Consider the following 14,208-nt stretch of genomic DNA (forward strand, 5'->3'; position numbering starts at 1 on the left):
AGCAAAAGACACAAAAGACAGCCTATATTCAAGGGGAGAGGACTTAGACTCCGCATTATGATGGGAGGAATATCAGGAAATTTGCAAACATCTTTAAAAGGGATTGCAGTGTTTTCCTGAACCAAAGTTCCCAAGAACCTCTGCTGTCCTCAGACACTACCAGTCATCCTACCCACCAGCCCATGAGTCCCTGTCTTATCTGTCTTCTCAGCATCCCTAAACCCCACCTTGGACTCTCTGCTCTCAGCAGAAGACCTGGTCCCCTCATGAAAGGGACATCAGAGACAGCAGATGTCTCCACACACACATACTCTCAGGGCTGAATCTGAATCCCCTTCCCAAGGTGACCCCTCTCCCCTCACCTCTTCCATGACCTCACCCAACCTATTGGTCCATCCTTTCTCTCCCTTTTCCTTCATATTCTTGGAATGTGCTCAGTTTCTTTACCTTATATAAGCCAGTCCCTCAGAGCCTAGGGGAGGGAAGCATTCAGAAAGTTACGGTAATAAGCTGGCCAAGGTCAGATCAGGGCAGTGGGAAAAGGCAGGAAAGTGCTGGCCAAAGGAAAGTCCCCTTTGGAAATAGAATGGCCATCCCCTTAGAGGTGATGGTACAGGGAGTTGTTGTGGGGGTTTTTTTGTTTTGTTTTTTTGTTTTTATAGGAATATATATTTACTTTAAAAAAGAAGGCTAGGAAACCTACACAATTTAACAAAGGTAAAGTCATCTCTGGGTGGTGAAGCTGTAAGTAATTCTTTCTTTAAATTTTTTTTTTTTACAATAAACTGCATATATTTAGAGTGTACTATTTGGTATCTCAATCTCCCAATTCATTCCCGCCCCCAACCCTCCCCGCTTTCCCCACTTGGTGTCCATATGTTTGTTCTCTTCATCTGTGTCTCTATTTCTGCCTTGCAAACTGGTTGATCTGTACCACTTTTCTATAGTCCGCATATATGTGTTAATATATGATATTTGTTTTTCTTTTTCTGACTCACTTCACTCTGTATGACAGTCTCTAGGTCCATCCATGTCTCTACAAATGTCTCAGTTTCATTGCTTTTTATAGCTGAGTAATATTCCATTGTATATATGGTACAGGGAGTTTTTGAACGTGACTTTGAGTTTTCCAGCTTTGCGTCCCACATAGCCTGGTATCTTTCTTACTAAAGAAAAACAGGCTAAGACAGAGTTCCCTCCATCCTCTTAAATCCCAGAGCAGCGAGTGGGTACGTATCCTGCGGTGAAGAGGCTGAAAGATGAAGCCTTTCCAGAGAAGCAAAGAGAAAGGAGGCGATAGGAGCAGGGTCCAGGGGCTGAGAGTGCCCTTCTCAGAGGCTGTTGGCTTCTCCTCGCCTAGAGGAGGAGGATGGCAGCTGTCACTCACTGAAGATCCGCTGTGGTGGCCGGCAGAAATGTTTACCCAAGCTCACTAGTTGAGGCAAAACTGGCTCTGATGAACCTGCACGCAGTACCAGCAATGACATCAAAGCTGTGCGGGGACCCAGGAAAAGGATGGAGAGCCAGGCAGATGTCTTAACGCTTTGCTTCAGGGTCACAGTTCACGCTCATTAGCATAGCCAACACCCCAACCAACCGAGCGGACACAACCTCTTAAAAAAGCAGAATAGCTTTTGAAGAAACTGTATGGCCTAAGAGACCTAGAAGAAAAGTTGTAAGTGACAAAGAGTAACAAATGAATACCAAAACAAACCAGGAAGTTTCATCTGCACTGGATACTGTGTGGCAATATTTTGTGTTGAACATAAACATACTCAGTACCTGTGAAACAGTTGTTTAAATGCTGGATATTATGCTGAAGTGTCTGATGAGTTGTGAGGATGGGTGTCTAAGAGTGCACATTTGCAGTGATGTTTGGGGAAATCAGATGGGATTTCTAGATGGACTGGAGATGCAGGACGGCCTTTCCCATTCAAATCATGGAGGGCATAGCCCGTTGCTCTCTGAAGTCCATGACTTAGAACTGGGATTTCACGATTGGGGTAACGAGTAGCACTTGTTCCCACTTACCCACACGCGTGCCAGCACCCGGCAATCACGGGTCTTCTTCACTGTTGCCACTCTGGTGGGCAAGACGTTGTATGTATTGGGACTTCCCTGGTGGCGCAGAGGATAAGACTCCACGCTCCCAATGCAGGGGGCCAGGGTTCAATCCCTGGTTAGGGAACTAGATCCCATGCATGCCTCAACTATGAGTTCACATGCCACAACTAAGGAGCCTGTGTGCCGCAACTCAGGAGCCCATGTGCCTCAACTAAGGAGCCAGCGAGCTGCAACTAAGGAACCCACTTGCTGCAACTAACACCTAGTACAATCAAATAAATAAATAAATAAATAAATATTTTTAAAAATACCCCATAAACCTTAAAAAAAAAAAAAGACATCACATGTATCTCATTTAAGTTTTGGATCATGGATTTCCAGTTGAGGCCAAGTGTCTTTTCATCTTTCCTTGGCTATTTGTATCTCCTAACTCCCATCAACTGCCCGGGCACCTTCGAAGCTTTTCAGTCACCCAGACCATCCTGCCTTGCACAGAGAGACCCGTCTCAGGTCTGTACCCCACACTCCCAGCCAGGCCCTGCTCACCAGGCTAAACTTCAGGGCTTCCCAGAGACCCCAACAGGTTCTCCCACAGCTTCCAGAACAGGGCAAACACGCATATTCCAAGAAGCAGGGCTGTTCTCTGGGAAGAAGTCCGGCCCAGGCACCCAGCTCCCTTTCTGGGCTCCACTGCCTCCCTCCCAGCAGGTGAGCTTGGGGCCCTGCTGGGCTTGCTCAGGGAAGTGCCCTATAGAACACCAGCCGGCATGGCCACACTGAGAGGACACAGTGTGAGGCACATGCCCCACCGCACATGCTATTCCCTGGGGCCTATGGGAGTGTTGTCCACACTACGGATGCCACTTGTCATTTGGAAATGCCGAAAGGAGCCAAGAGGCACGTTAGCCAGATGGTCCGACTGTCCTTGATGTGCCAATAAGACCACATGGCTGCGTGGGGCCATAGGCTCCCTGACCTCTAGAGTCACCTTCATCACTGAAGGGCAGTAATCAATAGCATCTGTAAACTCAGGGCACCTGTGGCTTGGCTCTGAGCAGAGGGCTGGGAGTAGAGGCCCCGAGTTCCAGACAGTGCTGGCCTTCTGTCTTGATCAGGAACAGGTCAGAGAAGATAATGACACCTCAGGGTCTCTTGCTTGTTAATTATTTTGGCATAAGAGTGAGTCCCCAAAACCACTGAACCAATAACACACAGACACTTTTAACAACTGAGCAAAAATTTTTAAAAAACAAAAACAACTTTCCCTTAGATTTACTAAACCAATTCTAATTGGCAAAGTGTCTTCATATCCATTTTTTCATGTATCCACCCGCAAACCCTGAGTTTTTAGTCTCTTTTTATGGCTGACAGAAGCAAAGCCTCAGTAAGTCTAAGGACTTGCTCAGCATCAGAAATGTCAGAGCTGGGGAATGTGAAAACAGTCTTTGGAAAACAGTGTGGCAGTCCTTCAAAGAGTTAAATCTAGAGTTACCTCATGATCCAGCTATTCCACTCCTAGGTATATACCCAAGAAAAATGAAAACGTGTCCACACAAAAACTGTTACACAAAAAAATTTTTTTTTAATCTCAAGATGTATTTAAAAATTAATTTAAAAAAGTATGAACCATAATAATGTTTGCTCAATAAATTTTAAAAATAAGAAGAAAAAAAACTGTTACATGAATGTTCATAACATATTCATAATAGCCAAAAAGTGGAAACAACCCAAATGTCCATCAACAGATAAAGGAATAAACAAAATGTGGTTGACCTATACACTGGAAAATTGCTCAGCCATGAAAGGAATGAAGTTCTGATAATGCATGCTACATCAACATGGATGAACCTTGAAAGTATTATGCTAAGTGAAAGAAACCAGTCCTAAAAGACTACATTTTATATGATTCCAATCATAGGAAAGGTTAGACTAGGGAAATATAGGAAGAGAAATAGATCGGTGGTTGTTTAGGGCTGGGGGTGGGATGGGGGCTAGAAGAGTGATTGCCAATGGGTACTGAGTTTCTTGTCGAGGTGATGAAATGTTCTGAAATTGACTGTGCGGATGGCTGCACATATCTGCGAATATACTAAAAACCATTGGATTGCACACTTTGAATGATGGATTGTACAGCTTGTGAGTTATATCTAAACAAAGCTGTTAAAAAAACTGTCAAAGCCAAGACTTACCATATGAGATTTCCCTAACTTCATCTCCTTCTTCCACAGGTCGTGCTGCATCTCCAGACAATTAGCACAATGCATGGGGTGCCTGACTGTGAGCCCCACAGGTATTTGACTGGATGGCTAATGTTCACAAGCGCCTTAGCAAACAGCCTGATTAAATAACCTAGGCTGGGCAAAGAGATATACGCATAAAGACATTAACCAAGCATTATTCAAATAGCAGGGGAAAAGTTAGTAACTGACATATCCTTTAAACTATGGGATTGGTTAAACATATCATGGGGTACGATACAATCATGAAAAAATGATGTGCTAGAGATAGTCTCAAAGTCCATCAACAGAGAACAAAGTATATCATTTATAGTGTGTCCCCACAGTGGAGTGCACAGAGCCATTTGAAAGAATGTGACAGCTCTGTGAAAACTGAAATAGAAGGATCCCGAGATGTACTGATATAGGTGCAAAATGGTGTACACAGGATTCTTCCACTTGTATAATTTTATATACACACGTGCCTATTATATATGTGCATATAAACACACACATATACTTGAATAGATGGACAAAATTCAAAGTATTTAGCAACTGGTAGGGCAGGGCACCATCCAGTTAGCATGCACGCTGGCAGATATGCCCTGTTGCTGCATCCCAGCTGAAGGCTAAGCCCGATTTTGTGAATGGATATATTAGAACATTTCTGGAAGGAGATGTAAGCTAACAGCAGTGGCTGTGTATTAACTAGGGAGCTTTTGACTGAACGTAAGACCATACCCAACAGGGACTTCCCTGGTGGCACAGTGGTAAGAATCCACCTGCCAATGTAGGGGACACGGGTTCAATCCCTGGGCCAGGAAGGTCCCACATGCGGAGCAACTAAGCCCATGAGCCACAACTACTGAGCCCATGTGCCACAACTACTGAAGCCTGTGCTCCTAGAGCCGATCCTTTTCAACAAGAGAAGCCACCACAATGAGAAGCCCGCACACTGCAATGAAGAATAGCCCCCATTTGCTGCAACTAGAGAAAGCCTGCATGCAGCAACAAAAACCCAACACAGCCAAAAAATAAGTAAAAATAAATAAATAAATTTATATTAAAAAAAGAACATATCCAACAAATGCTCAACTCTTACAACTCAACAAGACAAACAACCCAATTAAAAATGGGCAAAATACTTGAATAAACACTTCCCCAAAGAAGACATATGGATGGCAAAGAAGCACATAACATCATTAGTCATTAGGGAAATACAAACTAAAACCACAATAAACACTGTCACACACCCACCAGAATGGCTCAGATTTAAAAGGTTGACCATACCAAGTGTGGGTGATAACATAAAATAACTAGAGCTCACTCACACTGCTGGCAGGAATGTAAAATGGGGAAAACGCTTTGGAAAACAGTTCAGCAATGTCTTAAAATGTAAGCATACACTTATATGATCCAAGCAATACATTCCTAGGTATTTTACTTAATACAAATGAAAGCAGAAGTTCATACAGAGACTTCTACACACATGTTTATACCAACTTTACTTGTTATAGCAAAAAGTGGAAATAACTCTAATGCCCATTATTCAGTTGGGATAAACAAACTGTGATATGTTCCTATGATGAAATACTACTCAGCAACAAAAAGGAATGACCTACTGATACATTTGACAACACAAACGAATCTCAAAATAATCACACTGAGTGAAAGGAGCCACACCCTCAAAATAGTATATATTGTATGATCCATTTATATAAAATGATGAAAAATGCAAACTATTCAATAGTGATAGAAAGCAGATCAGTGGTCCCCTAGAGAAATTTCAGGAGCAGTGGAGGTGCAAGTGAGGGCAAATAGATCACTCAGGGTCACTTTGGGGGGTAATGGATATGCTTATTATCTTGATCGTGGTTGTATACATATGTCAGAACTCATCGAATTGTACAGTTCAACTATGTGCAGTCTGTTATATATCAATTTTATCTCAGTAAAACTATTTTTAAAGTAAAAAAAAACCCTTTGCACAATATGATCCCATATTTATTTGAAGAAGATAAAAAGAAAAAAAGATACATAATCCACTCCCAAATGTTAATGGCAATTCTCTCTAGATGGAATTATGCCTTCTTCATATCTTTGAGGGGAGAAATATGTCCTGAAATTGGCATATACTGCATTGCTTTCATAATACAAAAATCCACTCTGATAAAAGTATGCTCCATCCTGTAAAGGAAACATCCCCCCGCCTTCATAAACTGGGGTGAAACCCCCAAGTTAAGCTGAGGTCTGTGAAGGGCGGACCCTAGAGTGACTGGAAACTCACATGCACCCCCATCAATACCCTTGAGCTTTAGGGTCCGCCGGCACTGTCTACCGCTTCTGATCACAGCGCCCAGATTTCCTTGTGGGAACCACCTGCTTCCGCCTTCCACTCTGTGGTTGGTGGAAGCAGGGCTGACTCCACCCCCTTGCTGGACATGTGACCTGAGCCTGACCAATCAGGACATCCTGCGCCCATGGCGGCAAGAAGTAGCGCGGGGACCCACCCAGGGATTTTCAGGACCTCTTAGGGAAAAGGCTGTTTCTTCTGGGGTCTCAAGCTTAGTGGATGTAAGTCGGAAGCTGCTTGTGGAGGAAGGGAGAGACCTGCCACATCGGGCAAGTCCGCCTGAGAGTAAAGAAGAGAAACGGGGAGGAGAGATGAAGGGAAAGCAGTTCCTAACATGGTTATTAGAGCACCTGGATCTCGCTGTGATTAAAGTCACTTTCCATGGTGTATCAGCCAGAGAATTCCCTCCTAAGCAAACGCTGAGGTGACTGCCTCGTTCCTGAACTCCCCTTGCCAACCCCAGGTCAGCAGGCATCCTCACACCCATCAACCCCTCCCTCTCCGCCCTCCCCTTTAGGTGACTTTGGTTATTGGGTGGGGTCTGCATCAGTGGGGGGCAGCTAGTCCCTCTGCCGCTAGAACTTACTTGGCCTCCCTTATTCCTGCTGTTGAGAGAATTCCAGAGGCTCTGGAGCCCAATTTGAACCCTAGATCCCCCGCTTCCTAGCTGTGTGGCCTGGGGTATCTCTCTGGTCCTTTCTGGGTCTTAATTGCCTCAGCTGTGATAACACTGCCTACCTCTGAGAATTCCTGGGTTAAATGAAATAATAAATAAGCACTCGGTAAATTTCTTAATGTTATCATCACCTGCTGAACATAAATATCTCACCAAATATTGTTTTTGGATCTCATTATTAATTGTGTACCATCGATTTTATTTAGACTACCATTTGCTGTTTCTAAGCAGTCTAAAGGAGGTGTCACTTTGGGCTCCCAGGGTTTCTAGGGTCCCTTCTAGGACACTCACCACCCTCTAGTCTGTCTGGCTCTGGGTGTGTCTCCAACAGGCTGCAGGCTCCGCAAGGCAGGTGGAATCTTACCCTTCTGTCCTCGGTGCCCAGCACTGAGTGTAGCCAGCACTCACACTCAGTAAGATTCGGGAATGGATCTAGGAGGATGAGGTCATTTAGGAAGGCAGCCAGGAGCTTGCAGAATCTAACAACTCACACCCCCTTGTCCTCTCATCCCAGGGTTTACAAACTTATTTAGGTGGAGGAAGAGAATGCATGGAAGAGCTGTCTTGTGCAAAGCAGGAATGTCCTTCCGAGAAACTGTGACATTTCTGTCAGAAGCAAGCTTATTTTTTCATACCAGTTAAGCTGTCCGATTAAAACTGATGGACCATTTCCTCATTTCTCAGCCCATATTCATTTGCTCCTTAATGAATTCATCTCATCCAGGAGCACTCAGCCAGCAAACAAAACTGTCAGGGGAGGAGGGGAAGAGCAAAGCTTTCAGAATAATAAAAAAGAGAACATCTTACACTGAGCTAATTCTACCCGTCGACTTTTGTTTTTTGGATGGGTTGGAAAGGATGCCCGATTTGCCTTGGCCTGCTCTGTCCCACTCTCAGCCCTTTGCCGTTTGACGGACTCTACTCCATCCTTGGTCCTGATTCCTTGCCAACCTCAGCATCCTCTTCTTGGCCTAAGCACCTTTTCCCCCAAAATAAAGTCCCAATGAGAAAGGGGAGTGGATGCAGCGGCCACGGGGGTCATGGTGTGAGCTCTTGGCCGGAGTTTTGTCCTTTAATCTTCCCAGTACCCCTAAGAGGTCAGTGGTGTTGGCTGTCCCTGTGTGCCAGAGACGGGAACGACAGAGGGGCAATCCCTGCCCAGGACATAGGGCCGGGAAGAGTGCAATACACCCAAAGGCTGCGCTTTTGACTGTGGTCTGCTGAGCAATACCGTGGGCCTGGGGCTTTGCTGCTGGGGACTGAGGAGAAGGAGTTGTTAACACTCACCTCCCCTCACCCCGGCCTGTAGCCCTTCATTCCTGACAACACGGCTGAGACTCCCGCCTGGTATCTCTTAGATTAGCCCCCAGCTATTTTTATTCTGCCCTTGCGTAGGGAAGAATCACAGTTTGGGCAAACCCTCAGGCAGGGCCCCAGGGGAGACCACCGTTCACCGAGGAAGGAAATAGAGCTTATTTTACATGTTTACTATCATTAAAAAACAAACAAAACCCTTTTTATTCGTTTTCTTTTTCTTTTTTAATTAATCGATTTATTTGGCTGCCCTGGGTCTTGTGACTAATTTCTTTCATGAGCACGTTTTTCAGATTTGTTGTAATACATTGACCCTGATATCTTTATTTATTTATTTATTTATTTATTTTATTGGCTGTGTTGGGTCTTCGTTGCTGCACGTGGGCTTTCTCTAGCTGCGGCAAGTGGGGGCTACTTTTCCTTGTGGTGCGGGGGCTTCTCATTGTGGTGGCCTGTCTTGTTGCAGAGCATGGGCTCCAGGCGCATGGGCTTCAGTGGTTGCGGCACATGGGCTCAATAGTTGTGGCGCACGGGCTCTAGAGCACAGGCTCAATAGTTGTGGCGCACGGGCTTAGTTGCTCCGAGGCATGTGGTATCTTCCTGGGGCAGGGATCGAACCCGTGTCCCCTGCATTGGCAGGCGGATTCTTAACCACTGCGCCGCCTAGGAAGTCCTGCCCTGGGTCTTAGTTGCGGCAGCGGGCTCTTCGTTGCTGCGGGCAGGATCTTTAGTTGCAGCTTGTGGGCTCTTAGTTGCAGCATGCGGGATCTGGTTCCCTGAGCAGGGATCAAACCCGGGCCTCCTGCACAGGGAGCGCAGAGTCTTAGCCACTGGACCGCCAGGGAAGTGCCTCCTTTTCTTCTTTAGAAGCATCTCCAAATTGAGTCACCCTGCCAGATTGCCTCCAGCAGGGCCTTTTTGGACCCCTAAGATCACCCAGTGGATGGAGGTAGGACTTGTACCTGTTGAATGAAGTCCCATCTCCTGGGTTGGTGGGAAGAGGTGTCTAGGAGAGGGGCTTGGTGATGGGAAAAGGCACCCAGGAGGGGAAATGCGAGGGTGTCAGGGAAGACAGGGAAGCCTGGAGAATGCCAGGCTGTGCGTGGGAGGGAGAGGTCAGGGACGTGCTGAGGTGGAGGGACCTCGGGGACATCTGAATGGAGATGACAGGGGAGTCCAGAGCTCACCTGAGTGGAGACAAAACTTTGGAATTATTTTTTCTATTTTTGACTCTTGTTTTGATTTTTAAAAAACATTTTTAAACTTATCTTATTGAAGTAGAGTTGATTTACAGTGTTGTGTTAACTTCTGCTGTACCGCAGAGTGACTCAGTTACACACATATATATTCTTTTTCATATTGTAACTTTGGAATTCTTGACGATCCTCTCAATGGTGGTGACAGCTCTGGGGACATGAATGGATGACCTTGCCTTTGAGGACAGGTACAGCAGGAGAGGGAAGGGGAAGACCTGAGGCCGCATTAAAGGCTGGATAGAAGACGAAGCAAGACGGCGGCACAGGATTTGCCAGAGAAGCAAGAGGAAAACCGAGAGAGGAGGTTGTCACAGAGGCGGGGGGTTTCTGGGAAGAAGCCAGGAGCAGCTGATCAACGCTGGGAGGTAGGGTGGGGCAACGTCCTGCAGATCAGCAGCCTGGAGGTAACCGATGACTGCAGCGAAGCTCGTTTGGAGAGAATGATGGTAGTAGAAGTCAGATTGAAGGGGCCCAGGGCATGGGATGGGAGGAGAGGGAGACGGGGCACAGAAGTTAGGCAGCAAAGAGGATAAAAGACGGAGCAACGGCTCAACAGGGAAACAATCTCTTCTGTGTCCTGTCCAGAGGGATGCCCTCTCCCTGCACAGCACCCCACCCCCCATACCCAGGGCACAGGCACCACTGTCATTCCATATTGTCCTGAACAGTGGGGCCTCTGTTTCTGTGTATTCCTCAGGAGCCTAACACGCAGGGGAAGCTTGACTAATATTAGATGCTTTGGATGATGCTGACGACAGCAATGACGGCAACGATGGAGATGATGGTGAAAATACGGACCCTTGAAGATCAGAAAATCTCCTGTTTGGGGGATGAAAAGAACAGACTCCCCAAGAAGTCTAACTAGTCAGACCACCTCCTCTGCCTGAGGTCATCCCTCTCAGTCCTGTTCGCTCATTCCTTTTATTTCTTCTCTATATACACTCAGGTCTCTGGGTGATCTCATCCAACCTCATGGCTTTACATTCTAGCTGTGTGCCAGAGACTTCCAAAGGTACACCTCTAGCTCCGAACACGCTCCCAAATTCCAGACTTCGGGAGCCACCCGCCCACCTGTCACCTTGACTTGGGTGTCTAGAAGACATCTTAGACTCAACGTGTCCAAAACCCAAGTCCTGCTCACCTTCCTCCTTCTGTTACTTAGGCCAAAAATCTCATAGTTCTTTGCCCTCCTTCCTTCAAGAATGATATCCATTCCTTCAGGAAACCCTGTCTGGTTGGGTCGGTTCTCTCTTCCAAATACATCCAGAATATGACCACCTCTCGCCACCTCTACCGCTATCAGCCAGGTGCAAGCCACCATCACCTGCCGCCTGGGCGGCTGCCATTGGCCTCTTAACTGGTCTCCCTGCTCTGCCCGTGTCCCCCTCACTTTGCTAGCAACATATAAGTCCTATGAAGTCACTCCTCTGCTCAAAACCCTCCCATGGCTCCCCGTGTCCCTCAGAGTACAAGGCCAATCCTTCCAGTGACCTACGAAGCCATTCATGATTTCGTCTTCCACTGTCTCTCTGACCACCTGTTACTCCTCTCACTCACACTCTGTTCTAGCCACACGGGCTTCCTTGCTAGTCCACACATATGCCAGTCATGCTCTGATTCGGAGGCTTTTCCCCCCACAACCAAGCAATTCTCCAACACCAGCTGGGTGTCCTACAATTCAACTCAGTTCTGACACCATCTACCTGGAGATAGCATCGATTCCACAGGTAAGGGCGCAGTCCCATAAGACCGTCCTCCCACTCCCCACTTCAGACTCCAATCACAAGTCCCGGATGTCACCTGTGCTTCGGACCAACAGACTCCAGATGGGAGGTTCCCACGAACTCCTCCTCCTTGGGTTCAGTTAATTTGCTAGAGTGGCTCAGAGAACTCAAGAGAAATGTTTCATTTACTAGAGAAGCAGTCCCTTACCTTTTTGGCACCAGGGACCGGTTTCTTGGAAGACAATATTTCCGTGGATTGGGGGGTGGGTGGTGGGGGTGGGTGGATGGTTCAGGTGGTAATGTGAGCAATGGGGAGTGATGGGGAGTGACAGATGAAGCTTTGCTGGCTCACCAGCTGCTCACCTCCTGCTGGGTGGCCCGATTCCGAACAGGCCACGGATAGGTACCAGTCCACGGCCCGGCCTGGGGGTTGGGGACCCCTGTACTAGAGCATCCGTTTACTATAAAAGGATAACTCAGGAACATCCAGATGGAAGAGATGCAGAGGGCAATGTATGGGGAAAGGGAGTGGAGCTTCCATGGTCTCCCAAAGTGCACTGGTCTCCCCAGTCTCCAGGTGTTCACCAACCTGGAAGCTCTCCGAACCCCATCTTTTTGGGGTTTATGGGGGCTTCATTACATAGGCACAATGGATTAGATCACTGGCCATCGATGACTGAGCTCAAGATCAATGGGCTGAATCTCCAGCCCCCTTCCCCTCCCTGGAGGTTGGGAAGTAGGACTGTAAGTTCCAATCCACTAATCATGTGTGGTTGGTTCCCCTGGCAACCAACCCCCATCCTTTGTGCTTTCCAAAAGTCTCCTCCTGAACATAACAAAGGACAAATTTATCACTCCTTTATGGTAGGAAATTCCAATGGTTTTAGGACCTCTGTGCCAGGAACATGACAAAGACCAAATATATATTTCTTACTATAAATCACATATTATAGATGCTCCTGCTTATTGCTTTGCTCTAGCTGGGCCCTGGGTGGAACCCTCTTCCCTTGGCTGTCTGCTCTGCTCAGATGTTGCCTCTCAATGAGGCCAACTGTGACCCGCCTACTTGACATTGCAAACTTGCCCTCCCCCATTCCAAATCTTCACTAGCTGACCCCACGTTTCCCAAACACTTATTTTCTGGCATAGTGAATGACTGATTGAGTATGTTAATTTTTTATTGAAGTATATTCGAGAATTATTAATAACATTAGTTTCAGGTGCACCGCAGTGATTCTGTATTTTTGCAGATTATACTCCATTTTAAGTTATTATAATGGCTATAATTCTCTGTGCTATACAATATGTCCTTTTGTTTATCTGTTTCACACATAGCAGTTTGTATCTGTTAATCCCATACCCCTAATTTGCCCCTCCTCCCTTCCGTCTCCCCTTTGGTAACCACGAGTTTGTTTTCTAGTCTGTTATCATATGCCCACCCTCCCCCACACACTACAAGTTCCAAGATGGCAGGGAATCTCTGTTTTGTTTGCTGAGTATCCCTAACACGGCGCCTGGCACAGAGTAGGTGCTCAGTAAATAACTGAATGAATGATCCCGTGAAGGCTGTTCTAATGCTTTTAATTCCCTGACCGTCAGCTAAGCAAAATGGAGAATATAAGCTTGCCTTACTGTTTAACAATGAAAATAAAGGTCATTCATGAAATGTCTTTCAAAAACTCTACGGGTAAACTTTGTATATTTGCATGTTTTAAAAAAGAATCTGGTATCTGTTAAAAAAAAATTCATAACAGCCTTTCATATGGACAGATGGAAACAGGCTACACACAGCAAGACCATAGAGCAAGTGTGAGCACTGCCCCCTCCTGGTTGAACATGGAGATGCCGCTTTCTGCACCGCCAGCCTCACTGGGGACGACTTCCGACCCTGGTGGCTGATTGGGGCTGCAAGATATGCTATTGACGACATTTCAAAATGGGTCAAATTCAACCCTATTTTCAGAAGGAGGCAAGGAAAAGAGGAATAAAGTGTCAAAGGGAGAATTGTTAGGGAGTACAGAGCCCACACATTTCCACATTGTGAGGAGGATGTTGACAATTAGTGGGAAGTAGTAAAGAAAAATGCTAAGACAAGGAAATGCTAACATGATCACATCCATCTGCTACACTTACAGTTGGAATCTGAGTGGGAATCTCCCATCTGTGCTTCAGTCTCAGCTTTAATTTGACTATAAATAAGACACACCCATGCACAACTTGCACTGAGTGTCTTTTGGGGCAAGGAGTTGTTTAAGGGTGGTACGTATGAACTGTGTATACATACACTTTAACTCGGAACCTACTGGTTAAACTAGTCAGTCTGAGGTGTGCAGACTTGTAACTTGGTCCCAGGATGATATGACGCTTCACAGTTGAGGCCTTCACTGTTGATGCCTCTGCTCAAACAGAACTTCTGATGCCCCGGCCAGCTTCCCCTGAAGAACCTGGCTGTTTGCATCAGGAAATCTTGGGCCCCAGGGGCCTGAAGGTGGCCAGACTGGGGAAGCCCATGGCTCAGTCAGACAGAAGCTACACTTGCTACTTTACATTCTTGTGACTCTCAAACGGACTCTACAAGCATCTATGTGGACTATCACCCCCACTT

The sequence above is a fragment of the Hippopotamus amphibius genome, chromosome 1, assembly GCF_030028045.1.
Source record: "Hippopotamus amphibius kiboko isolate mHipAmp2 chromosome 1, mHipAmp2.hap2, whole genome shotgun sequence".
NCBI classification, from domain to species: Eukaryota; Metazoa; Chordata; class Mammalia; order Artiodactyla; family Hippopotamidae; genus Hippopotamus; species Hippopotamus amphibius.